Source organism: Hyla sarda, chromosome 8 (assembly GCF_029499605.1).
Source record: "Hyla sarda isolate aHylSar1 chromosome 8, aHylSar1.hap1, whole genome shotgun sequence".
Lineage (NCBI taxonomy): Eukaryota > Metazoa > Chordata > Amphibia > Anura > Hylidae > Hyla > Hyla sarda.
Genome location: NC_079196.1, coordinates 96,403,396 through 96,421,943, shown reverse-complemented (window position 1 = coordinate 96,421,943; position 18,548 = coordinate 96,403,396). Strand labels below are relative to the sequence as shown.

At 43.3% G+C, this 18,548-nt stretch overlaps 11 pseudogenes; all 11 read right to left on the bottom strand.

The window, feature by feature from the left end:
- Window positions 1-685: 685 nt before the first annotated feature.
- Window positions 686-950, bottom strand: LOC130287822 (U2 spliceosomal RNA; annotated as a pseudogene).
- Window positions 951-2,414: 1,464 nt separating this feature from the next.
- LOC130289144 (U2 spliceosomal RNA) lies at window positions 2,415-2,678 on the bottom strand (annotated as a pseudogene).
- A 1,464-nt stretch (window positions 2,679-4,142) lies between these two features.
- LOC130285695 (U2 spliceosomal RNA) lies at window positions 4,143-4,406 on the bottom strand (annotated as a pseudogene).
- A 1,470-nt stretch (window positions 4,407-5,876) lies between these two features.
- LOC130285694 (U2 spliceosomal RNA) lies at window positions 5,877-6,140 on the bottom strand (annotated as a pseudogene).
- Window positions 6,141-7,606: 1,466 nt separating this feature from the next.
- LOC130285693 (U2 spliceosomal RNA) lies at window positions 7,607-7,870 on the bottom strand (annotated as a pseudogene).
- Window positions 7,871-9,322: 1,452 nt separating this feature from the next.
- Window positions 9,323-9,586, bottom strand: LOC130289258 (U2 spliceosomal RNA; annotated as a pseudogene).
- A 1,460-nt stretch (window positions 9,587-11,046) lies between these two features.
- Window positions 11,047-11,310, bottom strand: LOC130285691 (U2 spliceosomal RNA; annotated as a pseudogene).
- Window positions 11,311-12,771: 1,461 nt separating this feature from the next.
- On the bottom strand, window positions 12,772-13,035 carry LOC130285690 (U2 spliceosomal RNA; annotated as a pseudogene).
- A 1,457-nt stretch (window positions 13,036-14,492) lies between these two features.
- On the bottom strand, window positions 14,493-14,756 carry LOC130285689 (U2 spliceosomal RNA; annotated as a pseudogene).
- Window positions 14,757-16,219: 1,463 nt separating this feature from the next.
- Window positions 16,220-16,483, bottom strand: LOC130288715 (U2 spliceosomal RNA; annotated as a pseudogene).
- A 1,484-nt stretch (window positions 16,484-17,967) lies between these two features.
- LOC130285688 (U2 spliceosomal RNA) lies at window positions 17,968-18,231 on the bottom strand (annotated as a pseudogene).
- Between the last annotated feature and the right edge of the window lie 317 nt (window positions 18,232-18,548).

Here is an 18,548-nt window from a genome sequence, read left to right as displayed (position 1 = left end):
ATTCATTCGATCTCTCTCACTCACTTGCTTTAACTCATTTGTTCTCACTCACTCACTCAATAACTCACTCACTCATTCACTCTCACTCACTCTCACTCTCTCACTCACTCGCTCACTAAGTCAGTCTCTCTCTCTCTCTCTCTCTTTTTCTTTTTATATATAATTTTTTTCCGTCTTCTTCTTCTTCTTCTTCAGACCCTGTCATAGCACTAATGCCTTTCCAATACCACCAGCAGATGGAGACACTCCATTGCAACATTGGTTGTGAGCAGCAGTTTCTAAAAACAAATGCCTCATGGCGGATTTCCCATCCATCAATGGATGGTAAATTTTGTTTTTATCATTCACTGACCACAGAAACCAATGCATGGTCAAGCAACAGCAATGACACACCCTTGTGTATAGGCATGAGACCCTCATGTCATTTAACAGGATTCAGCACCACCCACAAGACAGCTACCTGTCATGTCATGTCAAACCTGCACAGGTGTGCTAGATTATTATTATTTAGTTTTATTTTATTTTTTTACACCAATCAGTGTGCAAACATGGTCATTAAAACGCTAAATGAATAGACGTTCATAAACCAGTCAGTGCAACTCATCATTTTGGTCTCCAATTCTCAAACTCAAATTCTCACCCACGGAGGATTAAATGAGAATCTTTCTTGTTTAACACTGGAATGGGGTGGTGCACTGTTCACTACCCGAAGATACTGCCACATCGGGTCAATGCATAGGGCGACAGAAGCAAGCTTCCAAATCAGCTCCCTTTCTCAAAAATCCATTTAATTTATGGTCCCCAGATAGGGAACGTATGTATCAGTATGTGCTCACAAGTCACCCAAGTGCAAGTATTCACACAAAAAAAAAACGTGCCTCAGGATGCGATCTGTCGCAAGATCCTTTCTTTTTTTACACTTGATCTAAGCCAAAAGGCCTAGAGGGGATAACCGGGAAAGGGGTGGACCCAACCATGTCCCCTTCATGAGCACTCACATTACTCATAGGAATGGAAGGAAGGCTGGCAGCCAACCAGCCTCCCATACACTTTCTGGGTGGGTGGCAGTCAGCCACCCATACATACATACAGCACAGGCTAAACCCACATCATCACTTAAAAAAAGGACAGGCGACCATTGCACTCTGATGGAGCATTTAGCAATGCAATCCATAGCCTGGCTTTTGCCTGAACCCCCATCACTCCTCCTCTTGCATATAAGACAATATTTCAGATCTGCATATGAAAACAACACGCCTACCTTTGTTGCACATAGCTGCCTGCCTGTCTCTAGTTACCCCACTGGCTGTAGCTGCGTCCCTTCCGACATGGAATAACACCAACTGTAACGATAAACTGAAAATTAACAGTATAAACCTGCATCATTTTGGACTCTGGTATTTGCTGAATCCGGGTGACCTGACAATCGATGGTGGTGCCGCTGGTGATTCTGGCCTTCTTGGAATCTGTTGGGCCTATGTGTTAGCTCACACATCACTTGGGTATCCATGGTAACTACCACAACATGGTCATCTGCAGTTTACATCTAGCCCGTGGCATTGAATGGCATTTTAAAAGTGCTAAGGGTCCTGGTGCAATAATCCTCCCATGAGGATCAGCCTCAACGGCTTTGTAGATTGCACTCATGTCAGCAACTCCATATACATTTTTTTTTCTTCATGCTTCTTTCTTCATCCTTTTTTCTTTCTGTCATTCAGACTTTCATTCATTCGATCTCTCTCACTCACTTGCTTTAACTCATTTGTTCTCACTCACTCACTCACTCACTCAATCACTCACTCACTCATTCACTCTCACTCACTCTCACTCTCTCACTCACTCGCTCACTAAGTCAGTCTCTCTCTCTCTCTCTCTTTTTCTTTTTATATATATTTTTTTCCGTCTTCTTCTTCTTCTTCTTCAGACCCTGTCATAGCACTAATGCCTTTCCAATACCACCAGCAGATGGAGACACTCCATTGCAACATTGGTTGTGAGCAGCAGTTTCTAAAAACAAATGCCTCATGGCGGATTTCCCATCCATCAATGGATGGTAAATTTTGTTTTTATCATTCACTGACCACAGAAACCAATGCATGGTCAAGCAACAGCAATGACACACCCTTGTGTATAGGCATGAGACCCTCATGTCATTTAACAGGATTCAGCACCACCCACAAGACAGCTACCTGTCATGTCATGTCAAACCTGCACAGGTGTGCTAGATTATTATTATTTAGTTTTATTTTATTTTTTTACACCAATCAGTGTGCAAACATGGTCATTAAAACGCTAAATGAATAGACGTTCATAAACCAGTCAGTGCAACTCATCATTTTGGTCTCCAATTCTCAAACTCAAATTCTCACCCACGGAGGATTAAATGAGAATCTTTCTTGTTTAACACTGGAATGGGGTGGTGCACTGTTCACTACCCGAAGATACTGCCACATCGGGTCAATGCACAGGGCGACAGAAGCAAGCTTCCAAATCAGCTCCCTTTCTCAAAAATCCATTTAATTTATGGTCCCCAGATAGGGAACGTATGTATCAGTATGTGCTCACAAGTCACCCAAGTGCAAGTATTCACACAAAAAAAAACGTGCCTCAGGATGCGATCTGTCGCAAGATCCTTTCTTTTTTTACACTTGATCTAAGCCAAAAGGCCTAGAGGGGATAACCGGGAAAGGGGTGGACCCAACCATGTCCCCTTCATGAGCACTCACATTACTCATAGGAATGGAAGGAAGGCTGGCAGCCAACCAGCCTCCCATACACTTTCTGGGTGGGTGGCAGTCAGCCACCCATACATACATACAGCACAGGCTAAACCCACATCATCACTTAAAAAAAGGACAGGCGACCATTGCACTCTGATGGAGCATTTAGCAATGCAATCCATAGCCTGGCTTTTGCCTGAACCCCCATCACTCCTCCTCTTGCATATAAGACAATATTTCAGATCTGCATATGAAAACAACACGCCTACCTTTGTTGCACATAGCTGCCTGCCTGTCTCTAGTTACCCCACTGGCTGTAGCTGCGTCCCTTCCGACATGGAATAACACCAACTGTAACGATAAACTGAAAATTAACAGTATAAACTTGCATCATTTTGGACTCTGGTATTTGCTGAATCCGGGTGACCTGACAATCGATGGTGGTGCCGCTGGTGATTCTGGCCTTCTTGGAATCTGTTGGGCCTATGTGTTAGCTCACACATCACTTGGGTATCCATGGTAACTACCACAACATGGTCATCTGCAGTTTACATCTAGCCCGTGGCATTGAATGGCATTTTAAAAGTGCTAAGGGTCCTGGTGCAATAATCCTCCCATGAGGATCAGCCTCAACGGCTTTGTAGATTGCACTCATGTCAGCAACTCCATATACATTTTTTTTTCTTCATGCTTCTTTCTTCATCCTTTTTTCTTTCTGTCATTCAGACTTTCATTCATTCGATCTCTCTCACTCACTTGCTTTAACTCATTTGTTCTCACTCACTCACTCACTCACTCAATCACTCACTCACTCATTCACTCTCACTCACTCTCACTCTCTCACTCACTCACTCACTAAGTCAGTCTCTCTCTCTCTCTCTCTTTTTCTTTTTATATATATTTTTTTCCGTCTTCTTCTTCTTCTTCTTCAGACCCTGTCATAGCACTAATGCCTTTCCAATACCACCAGCAGATGGAGACACTCCATTGCAACATTGGTTGTGAGCAGCAGTTTCTAAAAACAAATGCCTCATGGCGGATTTCCCATCCATCAATGGATGGTAAATTTTGTTTTTATCATTCACTGACCACAGAAACCAATGCATGGTCAAGCAACAGCAATGACACACCCTTGTGTATAGGCATGAGACCCTCATGTCATTTAACAGGATTCAGCACCACCCACAAGACAGCTACCTGTCATGTCATGTCAAACCTGCACAGGTGTGCTAGATTATTATTATTTAGTTTTATTTTATTTTTTTACACCAATCAGTGTGCAAACATGGTCATTAAAACGCTAAATGAATAGACGTTCATAAACCAGTCAGTGCAACTCATCATTTTGGTCTCCAATTCTCAAACTCAAATTCTCACCCACGGAGGATTAAATGAGAATCTTTCTTGTTTAACACTGGAATGGGGTGGTGCACTGTTCACTACCCGAAGATACTGCCACATCGGGTCAATGCATAGGGCGACAGAAGCAAGCTTCCAAATCAGCTCCCTTTCTCAAAAATCCATTTAATTTATGGTCCCCAGATAGGGAACGTATGTATCAGTATGTGCTCACAAGTCACCCAAGTGCAAGTATTCACACAAAAAAAAACGTGCCTCAGGATGCGATCTGTCGCAAGATCCTTTCTTTTTTTACACTTGATCTAAGCCAAAAGGCCTAGAGGGGATAACCGGGAAAGGGGTGGACCCAACCATGTCCCCTTCATGAGCACTCACATTACTCATAGGAATGGAAGGAAGGCTGGCAGCCAACCAGCCTCCCATACACTTTCTGGGTGGGTGGCAGTCAGCCACCCATACATACATACAGCACAGGCTAAACCCACATCATCACTTAAAAAAAGGACAGGCGACCATTGCACTCTGATGGAGCATTTAGCAATGCAATCCATAGCCTGGCTTTTGCCTGAACCCCCATCACTCCTCCTCTTGCATATAAGACAATATTTCAGATCTGCATATGAAAACAACACGCCTACCTTTGTTGCACATAGCTGCCTGCCTGTCTCTAGTTACCCCACTGGCTGTAGCTGCGTCCCTTCCGACATGGAATAACACCAACTGTAACGATAAACTGAAAATTAACAGTATAAACCTGCATCATTTTGGACTCTGGTATTTGCTGAATCCGGGTGACCTGACAATCGATGGTGGTGCCGCTGGTGATTCTGGCCTTCTTGGAATCTGTTGGGCCTATGTGTTAGCTCACACATCACTTGGGTATCCATGGTAACTACCACAACATGGTCATCTGCAGTTTACATCTAGCCCGTGGCATTGAATGGCATTTTAAAAGTGCTAAGGGTCCTGGTGCAATAATCCTCCCATGAGGATCAGCCTCAACGGCTTTGTAGATTGCACTCATGTCAGCAACTCCATATACATTTTTTTTTCTTCATGCTTCTTTCTTCATCCTTTTTTCTTTCTGTCATTCAGACTTTCATTCATTCGATCTCTCTCACTCACTTGCTTTAACTCATTTGTTCTCACTCACTCACTCACTCACTCAATCACTCACTCACTCATTCACTCTCACTCACTCTCACTCTCTCACTCACTCACTCACTAAGTCAGTCTCTCTCTCTCTCTCTCTTTTTCTTTTTATATATATTTTTTTCCGTCTTCTTCTTCTTCTTCTTCTTCTTCAGACCCTGTCATAGCACTAATGCCTTTCCAATACCACCAGCAGATGGAGACACTCCATTGCAACATTGGTTGTGAGCAGCAGTTTCTAAAAACAAATGCCTCATGGCGGATTTCCCATCCATCAATGGATGGTAAATTTTGTTTTTATCATTCACTGACCACAGAAACCAATGCATGGTCAAGCAACAGCAATGACACACCCTTGTGTATAGGCATGAGACCCTCATGTCATTTAACAGGATTCAGCACCACCCACAAGACAGCTACCTGTCATGTCATGTCAAACCTGCACAGGTGTGCTAGATTATTATTATTTAGTTTTATTTTATTTTTTTACACCAATCAGTGTGCAAACATGGTCATTAAAACGCTAAATGAATAGACGTTCATAAACCAGTCAGTGCAACTCATCATTTTGGTCTCCAATTCTCAAACTCAAATTCTCACCCACGGAGGATTAAATGACAATCTTTCTTGTTTAACACTGGAATGGGGTGGTGCACTGTTCACTACCCGAAGATACTGCCACATCGGGTCAATGCATAGGGCGACAGAAGCAAGCTTCCAAATCAGCTCCCTTTCTCAAAAATCCATTTAATTTATGGTCCCCAGATAGGGAACGTATGTATCAGTATGTGCTCACAAGTCACCCAAGTGCAAGTATTCACACAAAAAAAAACGTGCCTCAGGATGCGATCTGTCGCAAGATCCTTTCTTTTTTTACACTTGATCTAAGCCAAAAGGCCTAGAGGGGATAACCGGGAAAGGGGTGGACCCAACCATGTCCCCTTCATGAGCACTCACATTACTCATAGGAATGGAAGGAAGGCTGGCAGCCAACCAGACTCCCATACACTTTCTGGGTGGGTGGCAGTCAGCCACCCATACATACATACAGCACAGGCTAAACCCACATCATCACTTAAAAAAAGGACAGGCGACCATTGCACTCTGATGGAGCATTTAGCAATGCAATCCATAGCCTGGCTTTTGCCTGAACCCCCATCACTCCTCCTCTTGCATATAAGACAATATTTCAGATCTGCATATGAAAACAACACGCCTACCTTTATTGCACATAGCTGCCTGCCTGTCTCTAGTTACCCCACTGGCTGTAGCTGCGTCCCTTCCGACATGGAATAACACCAACTGTAACGATAAACTGAAAATTAACAGTATAAACCTGCATCATTTTGGACTCTGGTATTTGCTGAATCCGGGTGACCTGACAATCGATGGTGGTGCCGCTGGTGATTCTGGCCTTCTTGGAATCTGTTGGGCCTATGTGTTAGCTCACACATCACTTGGGTATCCATGGTAACTACCACAACATGGTCATCTGCAGTTTACATCTAGCCCGTGGCATTGAATGGCATTTTAAAAGTGCTAAGGGTCCTGGTGCAATAATCCTCCCATGAGGATCAGCCTCAACGGCTTTGTAGATTGCACTCATGTCAGCAACTCCATATACATTTTTTTTTCTTCATGCTTCTTTCTTCATCCTTTTTTCTTTCTGTCATTCAGACTTTCATTCATTCGATCTCTCTCACTCACTTGCTTTAACTCATTTGTTCTCACTCACTCACTCACTCAATCACTCACTCACTCATTCACTCTCACTCACTCTCACTCTCTCACTCACTCGCTCACTAAGTCAGTCTCTCTCTCTCTCTCTCTTTTTCTTTTTATATATATTTTTTTCCGTCTTCTTCTTCTTCTTCTTCTTCTTCAGACCCTGTCATAGCACTAATGCCTTTCCAATACCACCAGCAGATGGAGACACTCCATTGCAACATTGGTTGTGAGCAGCAGTTTCTAAAAACAAATGCCTCATGGCGGATTTCCCATCCATCAATGGATGGTAAATTTTGTTTTTATCATTCACTGACCACAGAAACCAATGCATGGTCAAGCAACAGCAATGACACACCCTTGTGTATAGGCATGAGACCCTCATGTCATTTAACAGGATTCAGCACCACCCACAAGACAGCTACCTGTCATGTCATGTCAAACCTGCACAGGTGTGCTAGATTATTATTATTTAGTTTTATTTTATTTTTTTACACCAATCAGTGTGCAAACATGGTCATTAAAACGCTAAATGAATAGACGTTCATAAACCAGTCAGTGCAACTCATCATTTTGGTCTCCAATTCTCAAACTCAAATTCTCACCCACGGAGGATTAAATGAGAATCTTTCTTGTTTAACACTGGAATGGGGTGGTGCACTGTTCACTACCCGAAGATACTGCCACATCGGGTCAATGCATAGGGCGACAGAAGCAAGCTTCCAAATCAGCTCCCTTTCTCAAAAATCCATTTAATTTATGGTCCCCAGATAGGGAACGTATGTATCAGTATGTGCTCACAAGTCACCCAAGTGCAAGTATTCACACAAAAAAAAACGTGCCTCAGGATGCGATCTGTCGCAAGATCCTTTCTTTTTTTACACTTGATCTAAGCCAAAAGGCCTAGAGGGGATAACCGGGAAAGGGGTGGACCCAACCATGTCCCCTTCATGAGCACTCACATTACTCATAGGAATGGAAGGAAGGCTGGCAGCCAACCAGCCTCCCATACACTTTCTGGGTGGGTGGCAGTCAGCCACCCATACATACATACAGCACAGGCTAAACCCACATCATCACTTAAAAAAAGGACAGGCGACCATTGCACTCTGATGGAGCATTTAGCAATGCAATCCATAGCCTGGCTTTTGCCTGAACCCCCATCACTCCTCCTCTTGCATATAAGACAATATTTCAGATCTGCATATGAAAACAACACGCCTACCTTTGTTGCACATAGCTGCCTGCCTGTCTCTAGTTACCCCACTGGCTGTAGCTGCGTCCCTTCCGACATGGAATAACACCAACTGTAACGATAAACTGAAAATTAACAGTATAAACCTGCATCATTTTGGACTCTGGTATTTGCTGAATCCGGGTGACCTGACAATCGATGGTGGTGCCGCTGGTGATTCTGGCCTTCTTGGAATCTGTTGGGCCTATGTGTTAGCTCACACATCACTTGGGTATCCATGGTAACTACCACAACATGGTCATCTGCAGTTTACATCTAGCCCGTGGCATTGAATGGCATTTTAAAAGTGCTAAGGGTCCTGGTGCAATAATCCTCCCATGAGGATCAGCCTCAACGGCTTTGTAGATTGCACTCATGTCAGCAACTCCATATACATTTTTTTTTCTTCATGCTTCTTTCTTCATCCTTTTTTCTTTCTGTCATTCAGACTTTCATTCATTCGATCTCTCTCACTCACTTGCTTTAACTCATTTGTTCTCACTCACTCACTCAATCACTCACTCACTCATTCACTCTCACTCACTCTCACTCTCTCACTCACTCGCTCACTAAGTCAGTCTCTCTCTCTCTCTTTTTCTTTTTATATATATTTTTTTCCGTCTTCTTCTTCTTCTTCTTCAGACCCTGTCATAGCACTAATGCCTTTCCAATACCACCAGCAGATGGAGACACTCCATTGCAACATTGGTTGTGAGCAGCAGTTTCTAAAAACAAATGCCTCATGGCGGATTTCCCATCCATCAATGGATGGTAAATTTTGTTTTTATCATTCACTGACCACAGAAACCAATGCATGGTCAAGCAACAGCAATGACACACCCTTGTGTATAGGCATGAGACCCTCATGTCATTTAACAGGATTCAGCACCACCCACAAGACAGCTACCTGTCATGTCATGTCAAACCTGCACAGGTGTGCTAGATTATTATTATTTAGTTTTATTTTATTTTTTTACACCAATCAGTGTGCAAACATGGTCATTAAAACGCTAAATGAATAGACGTTCATAAACCAGTCAGTGCAACTCATCATTTTGGTCTCCAATTCTCAAACTCAAATTCTCACCCACGGAGGATTAAATGACAATCTTTCTTGTTTAACACTGGAATGGGGTGGTGCACTGTTCACTACCCGAAGATACTGCCACATCAGGTCAATGCATAGGGCGACAGAAGCAAGCTTCCAAATCAGCTCCCTTTCTCAAAAATCCATTTAATTTATGGTCCCCAGATAGGGAACGTATGTATCAGTATGTGCTCACAAGTCACCCAAGTGCAAGTATTCACACAAAAAAAAACGTGCCTCAGGATGCGATCTGTCGCAAGATCCTTTCTTTTTTTACACTTGATCTAAGCCAAAAGGCCTAGAGGGGATAACCGGGAAAGGGGTGGACCCAACCATGTCCCCTTCATGAGCACTCACATTACTCATAGGAATGGAAGGAAGGCTGACAGCCAACCAGCCTCCCATACACTTTCTGGGTGGGTGGCAGTCAGCCACCCATACATACATACAGCACAGGCTAAACCCACATCATCACTTAAAAAAAGGACAGGCGACCATTGCACTCTGATGGAGCATTTAGCAATGCAATCCATAGCCTGGCTTTTGCCTGAACCCCCATCACTCCTCCTCTTGCATATAAGACAATATTTCAGATCTGCATATGAAAACAACACGCCTACCTTTGTTGCACATAGCTGCCTGCCTGTCTCTAGTTACCCCACTGGCTGTAGCTGCGTCCCTTCCGACATGGAATAACACCAACTGTAACGATAAACTGAAAATTAACAGTATAAACCTGCATCATTTTGGACTCTGGTATTTGCTGAATCCGGGTGACCTGACAATCGATGGTGGTGCCGCTGGTGATTCTGGCCTTCTTGGAATCTGTTGGGCCTATGTGTTAGCTCACACATCACTTGGGTATCCATGGTAACTACCACAACATGGTCATCTGCAGTTTACATCTAGCCCGTGGCATTGAATGGCATTTTAAAAGTGCTAAGGGTCCTGGTGCAATAATCCTCCCATGAGGATCAGCCTCAACGGCTTTGTAGATTGCACTCATGTCAGCAACTCCATATACATTTTTTTTTCTTCATGCTTCTTTCTTCATCCTTTTTTCTTTCTGTCATTCAGACTTTCATTCATTCGATCTCTCTCACTCACTTGCTTTAACTCATTTGTTCTCACTCACTCACTCACTCAATCACTCACTCACTCATTCACTCTCACTCACTCTCACTCTCTCACTCACTCGCTCACTAAGTCAGTCTCTCTCTCTCTCTCTCTTTTTCTTTTTATATATATTTTTTTCCGTCTTCTTCTTCTTCTTCTTCAGACCCTGTCATAGCACTAATGCCTTTCCAATACCACCAGCAGATGGAGACACTCCATTGCAACATTGGTTGTGAGCAGCAGTTTCTAAAAACAAATGCCTCATGGCGGATTTCCCATCCATCAATGGATGGTAAATTTTGTTTTTATCATTCACTGACCACAGAAACCAATGCATGGTCAAGCAACAGCAATGACACACCCTTGTGTATAGGCATGAGACCCTCATGTCATTTAACAGGATTCAGCACCACCCACAAGACAGCTACCTGTCATGTCATGTCAAACCTGCACAGGTGTGCTAGATTATTATTATTTAGTTTTATTTTATTTTTTTACACCAATCAGTGTGCAAACATGGTCATTAAAACGCTAAATGAATAGACGTTCATAAACCAGTCAGTGCAACTCATCATTTTGGTCTCCAATTCTCAAACTCAAATTCTCACCCACGGAGGATTAAATGAGAATCTTTCTTGTTTAACACTGGAATGGGGTGGTGCACTGTTCACTACCCGAAGATACTGCCACATCGGGTCAATGCATAGGGCGACAGAAGCAAGCTTCCAAATCAGCTCCCTTTCTCAAAAATCCATTTAATTTATGGTCCCCAGATAGGGAACGTATGTATCAGTATGTGCTCACAAGTCACCCAAGTGCAAGTATTCACACAAAAAAAAACGTGCCTCAGGATGCGATCTGTCGCAAGATCCTTTCTTTTTTTACACTTGATCTAAGCCAAAAGGCCTAGAGGGGATAACCGGGAAAGGGGTGGACCCAACCATGTCCCCTTCATGAGCACTCACATTACTCATAGGAATGGAAGGAAGGCTGGCAGCCAACCAGCCTCCCATACACTTTCTGGGTGGGTGGCAGTCAGCCACCCATACATACATACAGCACAGGCTAAACCCACATCATCACTTAAAAAAAGGACAGGCGACCATTGCACTCTGATGGAGCATTTAGCAATGCAATCCATAGCCTGGCTTTTGCCTGAACCCCCATCACTCCTCCTCTTGCATATAAGACAATATTTCAGATCTGCATATGAAAACAACACGCCTACCTTTGTTGCACATAGCTGCCTGCCTGTCTCTAGTTACCCCACTGGCTGTAGCTGCGTCCCTTCCGACATGGAATAACACCAACTGTAATGATAAACTGAAAATTAACAGTATAAACCTGCATCATTTTGGACTCTGGTATTTGCTGAATCCGGGTGACCTGACAATCGATGGTGGTGCCGCTGGTGATTCTGGCCTTCTTGGAATCTGTTGGGCCTATGTGTTAGCTCACACATCACTTGGGTATCCATGGTAACTACCACAACATGGTCATCTGCAGTTTACATCTAGCCCGTGGCATTGAATGGCATTTTAAAAGTGCTAAGGGTCCTGGTGCAATAATCCTCCCATGAGGATCAGCCTCAACGGCTTTGTAGATTGCACTCATGTCAGCAACTCCATATACATTTTTTTTTCTTCATGCTTCTTTCTTCATCCTTTTTTCTTTCTGTCATTCAGACTTTCATTCATTCGATCTCTCTCACTCACTTGCTTTAACTCATTTGTTCTCACTCACTCACTCACTCAATAACTCACTCACTCATTCACTCTCACTCACTCTCACTCTCTCACTCACTCGCTCACTAAGTCAGTCTCTCTCTCTCTCTCTCTTTTTCTTTTTATATATAATTTTTTTCCGTCTTCTTCTTCTTCTTCTTCAGACCCTGTCATAGCACTAATGCCTTTCCAATACCACCAGCAGATGGAGACACTCCATTGCAACATTGGTTGTGAGCAGCAGTTTCTAAAAACAAATGCCTCATGGCGGATTTCCCATCCATCAATGGATGGTAAATTTTGTTTTTATCATTCACTGACCACAGAAACCAATGCATGGTCAAGCAACAGCAATGACACACCCTTGTGTATAGGCATGAGACCCTCATGTCATTTAACAGGATTCAGCACCACCCACAAGACAGCTACCTGTCATGTCATGTCAAACCTGCACAGGTGTGCTAGATTATTATTATTTAGTTTTATTTTATTTTTTTACACCAATCAGTGTGCAAACATGGTCATTAAAACGCTAAATGAATAGACGTTCATAAACCAGTCAGTGCAACTCATCATTTTGGTCTCCAATTCTCAAACTCAAATTCTCACCCACGGAGGATTAAATGAGAATCTTTCTTGTTTAACACTGGAATGGGGTGGTGCACTGTTCACTACCCGAAGATACTGCCACATCGGGTCAATGCATAGGGCGACAGAAGCAAGCTTCCAAATCAGCTCCCTTTCTCAAAAATCCATTTAATTTATGGTCCCCAGATAGGGAACGTATGTATCAGTATGTGCTCACAAGTCACCCAAGTGCAAGTATTCACACAAAAAAAAACGTGCCTCAGGATGCGATCTGTCGCAAGATCCTTTCTTTTTTTACACTTGATCTAAGCCAAAAGGCCTAGAGGGGATAACCGGGAAAGGGGTGGACCCAACCATGTCCCCTTCATGAGCACTCACATTACTCATAGGAATGGAAGGAAGGCTGGCAGCCAACCAGCCTCCCATACACTTTCTGGGTGGGTGGCAGTCAGCCACCCATACATACATACAGCACAGGCTAAACCCACATCATCACTTAAAAAAAGGACAGGCGACCATTGCACTCTGATGGAGCATTTAGCAATGCAATCCATAGCCTGGCTTTTGCCTGAACCCCCATCACTCCTCCTCTTGCATATAAGACAATATTTCAGATCTGCATATGAAAACAACACGCCTACCTTTGTTGCACATAGCTGCCTGCCTGTCTCTAGTTACCCCACTGGCTGTAGCTGCGTCCCTTCCGACATGGAATAACACCAACTGTAACGATAAACTGAAAATTAACAGTATAAACCTGCATCATTTTGGACTCTGGTATTTGCTGAATCCGGGTGACCTGACAATCGATGGTGGTGCCGCTGGTGATTCTGGCCTTCTTGGAATCTGTTGGGCCTATGTGTTAGCTCACACATCACTTGGGTATCCATGGTAACTACCACAACATGGTCATCTGCAGTTTACATCTAGCCCGTGGCATTGAATGGCATTTTAAAAGTGCTAAGGGTCCTGGTGCAATAATCCTCCCATGAGGATCAGCCTCAACGGCTTTGTAGATTGCACTCATGTCAGCAACTCCATATACATTTTTTTTTCTTCATGCTTCTTTCTTCATCCTTTTTTCTTTCTGTCATTCAGACTTTCATTCATTCGATCTCTCTCACTCACTTGCTTTAACTCATTTGTTCTCACTCACTCACTCACTCAATAACTCACTCACTCATTCACTCTCACTCACTCTCACTCTCTCACTCACTCGCTCACTAAGTCAGTCTCTCTCTCTCTCTTTTTCTTTTTATATATAATTTTTTTCCGTCTTCTTCTTCTTCTTCTTCAGACCCTGTCATAGCACTAATGCCTTTCCAATACCACCAGCAGATGGAGACACTCCATTGCAACATTGGTTGTGAGCAGCAGTTTCTAAAAACAAATGCCTCATGGCGGATTTCCCATCCATCAATGGATGGTAAATTTTGTTTTTATCATTCACTGACCACAGAAACCAATGCATGGTCAAGCAACAGCAATGACACACCCTTGTGTATAGGCATGAGACCCTCATGTCATTTAACAGGATTCAGCACCACCCACAAGACAGCTACCTGTCATGTCATGTCAAACCTGCACAGGTGTGCTAGATTATTATTATTTAGTTTTATTTTATTTTTTTACACCAATCAGTGTGCAAACATGGTCATTAAAACGCTAAATGAATAGACGTTCATAAACCAGTCAGTGCAACTCATCATTTTGGTCTCCAATTCTCAAACTCAAATTCTCACCCACGGAGGATTAAATGAGAATCTTTCTTGTTTAACACTGGAATGGGGTGGTGCACTGTTCACTACCCGAAGATACTGCCACATCGGGTCAATGCATAGGGCGACAGAAGCAAGCTTCCAAATCAGCTCCCTTTCTCAAAAATCCATTTAATTTATGGTCCCCAGATAGGGAACGTATGTATCAGTATGTGCTCACAAGTCACCCAAGTGCAAGTATTCACACAAAAAAAAACGTGCCTCAGGATGCGATCTGTCGCAAGATCCTTTCTTTTTTTACACTTGATCTAAGCCAAAAGGCCTAGAGGGGATAACCGGGAAAGGGGTGGACCCAACCATGTCCCCTTCATGAGCACTCACATTACTCATAGGAATGGAAGGAAGGCTGGCAGCCAACCAGCCTCCCATACACTTTCTGGGTGGGTGGCAGTCAGCCACCCATACATACATACAGCACAGGCTAAACCCACATCATCACTTAAAAAAAGGACAGGCGACCATTGCACTCTGATGGAGCATTTAGCAATGCAATCCATAGCCTGGCTTTTGCCTGAACCCCCATCACTCCTCCTCTTGCATATAAGACAATATTTCAGATCTGCATATGAAAACAACACGCCTACCTTTGTTGCACATAGCTGCCTGCCTGTCTCTAGTTACCCCACTGGCTGTAGCTGCGTCCCTTCCGACATGGAATAACACCAACTGTAACGATAAACTGAAAATTAACAGTATAAACCTGCATCATTTTGGACTCTGGTATTTGCTGAATCCGGGTGACCTGACAATCGATGGTGGTGCCGCTGGTGATTCTGGCCTTCTTGGAATCTGTTGGGCCTATGTGTTAGCTCACACATCACTTGGGTATCCATGGTAACTACCACAACATGGTCATCTGCAGTTTACATCTAGCCCGTGGCATTGAATGGCATTTTAAAAGTGCTAAGGGTCCTGGTGCAATAATCCTCCCATGAGGATCAGCCTCAACGGCTTTGTAGATTGCACTCATGTCAGCAACTCCATATACATTTTTTTTTCTTCATGCTTCTTTCTTCATCCTTTTTTCTTTCTGTCATTCAGACTTTCATTCATTCGATCTCTCTCACTCACTTGCTTTAACTCATTTGTTCTCACTCACTCACTCACTCAATCACTCACTCACTCATTCACTCTCACTCACTCTCACTCTCTCACTCACTCGCTCACTAAGTCAGTCTCTCTCTCTCTCTCTCTTTTTCTTTTTATATATATTTTTTTCCGTCTTCTTCTTCTTCTTCTTCTTCAGACCCTGTCATAGCACTAATGCCTTTCCAATACCACCAGCAGATGGAGACACTCCATTGCAACATTGGTTGTGAGCAGCAGTTTCTAAAAACAAATGCCTCATGGCGGATTTCCCATCCATCAATGGATGGTAAATTTTGTTTTTATCATTCACTGACCACAGAAACCAATGCATGGTCAAGCAACAGCAATGACACACCCTTGTGTATAGGCATGAGACCCTCATGTCATTTAACAGGATTCAGCACCACCCACAAGACAGCTACCTGTCATGTCATGTCAAACCTGCACAGGTGTGCTAGATTATTATTATTTAGTTTTATTTTATTTTTTTACACCAATCAGTGTGCAAACATGGTCATTAAAACGCTAAATGAATAGACGTTCATAAACCAGTCAGTGCAACTCATCATTTTGGTCTCCAATTCTCAAACTCAAATTCTCACCCACGGAGGATTAAATGACAATCTTTCTTGTTTAACACTGGAATGGGGTGGTGCACTGTTCACTACCCGAAGATACTGCCACATCGGGTCAATGCATAGGGCGACAGAAGCAAGCTTCCAAGTCAGCTCCCTTTCTCAAAAATCCATTTAATTTATGGTCCCCAGATAGGGAACGTATGTATCAGTATGTGCTCACAAGTCACCCAAGTGCAAGTATTCACACAAAAAAAAACGTGCCTCAGGATGCGATCTGTCGCAAGATCCTTTCTTTTTTTACACTTGATCTAAGCCAAAAGGCCTAGAGGGGATAACCGGGAAAGGGGTGGACCCAACCATGTCCCCTTCATGAGCACTCACATTACTCATAGGAATGGAAGGAAGGCTGGCAGCCAACCAGCCTCCCATACACTTTCTGGGTGGGTGGCAGTCAGCCACCCATACATACATACAGCACAGGCTAAACCCACATCATCACTTAAAAAAAGGACAGGCGACCATTGCACTCTGATGGAGCATTTAGCAATGCAATCCATAGCCTGGCTTTTGCCTGAACCCCCATCACTCCTCCTCTTGCATATAAGACAATATTTCAGATCTGCATATGAAAACAACACGCCTACCTTTATTGCACATAGCTGCCTGCCTGTCTCTAGTTACCCCACTGGCTGTAGCTGCGTCCCTTCCGACATGGAATAACACCAACTGTAACGATAAACTGAAAATTAACAGTATAAACCTGCATCATTTTGGACTCTGGTATTTGCTGAATCCGGGTGACCTGACAATCGATGGTGGTGCCGCTGGTGATTCTGGCCTTCTTGGAATCTGTTGGGCCTATGTGTTAGCTCACACATCACTTGGGTATCCATGGTAACTACCACAACATGGTCATCTGCAGTTTACATCTAGCCCGTGGCATTGAATGGCATTTTAAAAGTGCTAAGGGTCCTGGTGCAATAATCCTCCCATGAGGATCAGCCTCAACGGCTTTGTAGATTGCACTCATGTCAGCAACTCCATATACATTTTTTTTCTTCATGCTTCTTTCTTCATCCTTTTTTCTTTCTGTCATTCAGACTTTCATTCATTCGATCTCTCTCACTCACTTGCTTTAACTCATTTGTTCTCACTCACTCACTCACTCAATCACTCACTCACTCATTCACTCTCACTCACTCTCACTCTCTCACTCACTCGCTCACTAAGTCAGTCTCTCTCTCTCTCTCTCTTTTTCTTTTTATATATATTTTTTTCCGTCTTCTTCTTCTTCTTCTTCTTCTTCTTCAGACCCTGTCATAGCACTAATGCCTTTCCAATACCACCAGCAGATGGAGACACTCCATTGCAACATTGGTTGTGAGCAGCAGTTTCTAAAAACAAATGCCTCATGGCGGATTTCCCATCCATCAATGGATGGTAAATTTTGTTTTTATCATTCACTGACCACAGAAACCAATGCATGGTCAAGCAACAGCAATGACACACCCTTGTGTATAGGCATGAGACCCTCATGTCATTTAACAGGATTCAGCACCACCCACAAGACAGCTACCTGTCATGTCATGTCAAACCTGCACAGGTGTGCTAGATTATTATTGTGCTAGATTATTATTATTTAGTTTTATTTTATTTTTTTACACCAATCAGTGTGCAAACATGGTCATTAAAACGCTAAATGAATAGACGTTCATAAACCAGTCAGTGCAACTCATCATTTTGGTCTCCAATTCTCAAACTCAAATTCTCACCCACGGAGGATTAAATGAGAATCTTTCTTGTTTAACACTGGAATGGGGTGGTGCACTGTTCACTACCCGAAGATACTGCCACATCGGGTCAATGCATAGGGCGACAGAAGCAAGCTTCCAAATCAGCTCCCTTTCTCAAAAATCCATTTAATTTATGGTCCCCAGATAGGGAACGTATGTATCAGTATGTGCTCACAAGTCACCCAAGTGCAAGTATTCACACAAAAAAAAACGTGCCTCAGGATGCGATCTGTCGCAAGATCCTTTCTTTTTTTACACTTGATCTAAGCCAAAAGGCCTAGAGGGGATAACCGGGAAAGGGGTGGACCCAACCATGTCCCCTTCATGAGCACTCACATTACTCATAGGAATGGAAGGAAGGCTGGCAGCCAACCAGCCTCCCATACACTTTCTGGGTGGGTGGCAGTCAGCCACCCATACATACATACAGCACAGGCTAAACCCACATCATCACTTAAAAAAAGGACAGGCGACCATTGCACTCTGATGGAGCATTTAGCAATGCAATCCATAGCCTGGCTTTTGCCTGAACCCCCATCACTCCTCCTCTTGCATATAAGACAATATTTCAGATCTGCATATGAAAACAACACGCCTACCTTTAT